Source organism: Frankliniella occidentalis, unplaced genomic scaffold, assembly GCF_000697945.3.
Source record: "Frankliniella occidentalis isolate FOCC.00 unplaced genomic scaffold, Focc_3.1 Scaffold472, whole genome shotgun sequence".
In the NCBI taxonomy this organism is placed as follows: domain Eukaryota; kingdom Metazoa; phylum Arthropoda; class Insecta; order Thysanoptera; family Thripidae; genus Frankliniella; species Frankliniella occidentalis.
Genome location: NW_026267590.1, coordinates 55,929 through 57,696, shown reverse-complemented (window position 1 = coordinate 57,696; position 1,768 = coordinate 55,929).

Below are 1,768 nucleotides of genomic sequence, written 5' to 3'. Positions count from 1 at the left end.
TTCTATAATCTTATAATCACGCTATAATCCTTATAATCTATACTCAAAAGTACACGGCTGAGGCGAGTAGTAGACCTCTCGGGTCGAGGAAACAAGTTTAACATGTCACTAACCTGTTACGGACTATGAAGGTTATGTTGTGTAGACGACTATGAGTCACTTCACTTGAGAACGGCATTTAGGATCAAACTAAGGTACGTGTGCAACCTAAACGATCATACTTGCGTCAAGAGATCCAAATAATTTGTCACAAAAGTTAAAATTACACACACAAAAAAAGATTGTGCTGAAGAGCCACCAATCGTTTGCACGCTGAACAGTCAAAACCGCAAGCCAACCGGAAACAGACCTGACCTCGGGTTGGAGCCAGGTGTTGCCACTCCACCCGATCCGACGCCCCCAAACGTGCCTGCTGTGCTCGCTCTTATGGATTGCCTACCGCCCAGGGGGTAGCGGACATATACATCGACAAATAATGACCGTAGTGGTTGTTAGTTGTTGTTAGCGCCTGTGAGACCAGACTATCGTGAAAAATGAGGACTCCGATTACGAACAAATATAGGCCAAGGGCAGAAATCTCAGAACCATTGGGTACTAAACTAAAAACTCAAAAATCACAATGCCTGTATCCGATTTGTAGATTCTGCTCATCACGACTTTAGTGAAAAAATACTGTCTGTGTTATTCATTTCCCACAGCAGGCCGTTTCATTTCTTTCTGCCATGAAAGGCGCCAAAAAGGTGAATAAGTTTATGGTGCCATCCATTTGGGGATGCATGTCGGCGGTCCGTAAATAACGCGCACATTGCCCGCAGCCACCTCCAAATGGCGCCTAATTAGTGCAGTAAAGATGGAATCAATAAGAGCAGCACTAGCACGCGAGGCTCGGCGCGGCCCCGGCCTCCTCGCCCCGCAGATACTCCCGGTGTTTCACACTCGAGCCATGTGGTAAGTATCCCCGCTTTATCATCCGCGTGGTGGCCACCGGGTGGCCATGCGGAGGGAATGCCAAAGAGGACGGAAAAGAGGGGGGGGGTGGCAAGGCCGTCCGCGTGCCCGAAATCTACTCGCTTTGAACTCCGAGACGGCGAACGGGGGCGCGTAGGCGAAAAAGTTCCCTTTCAAACTCGGCAGTGCGTGAGAGAAGACATTGAACAGGTGCAAGATAAAAAACAAAACTTAATTTTTAATCTCTCGGTATGATTTAAAGGGGGAAAGGGGGCAAGACAGTCGGTATTCGCGTGGGTCGTGCACTTATGAACGTGTGCTCTTTTATCGCCACGACGGATCTCCGGGAGGGCGACTCCTATAATTACAACAACGATTTCAATCACGATTCGGTGCATCCCATCTCTCTATATCAGCGAGATGGAAGGGGTAGTTGTGCTCGGGGCGTAAATACTCCTTCTCGACACTTCTAGAGGCGCTCGGAGCGCGGAGTACTGCCTTCGTGCGCGCCAGTGTTCGTGGGGGGGGGGGGGGGGGAGGCAGGCTGCTGCGCGAGGTATCGCCTCGTGATCCCGGCGGCCGTTCCGCTCAGCTGTTTAGAGGATAGGCGCACCCATAGACACGAATTTCATAGATGTCATTTTCTTTCCAGGAGGATTAACGGACCAGTCGTCATTGCCTAACTTGCAGCCAAAGAGCGCTCAAAAATTTCGGAGGAAAAGCAAGAAGTTGACTGCATGAGACGGCCTGAGAAGGTCACATTCATCGGATGCCTCCTCCTTCCTGTTTTATTTTCTTTGATCAGAACCGGGTCTAGGAG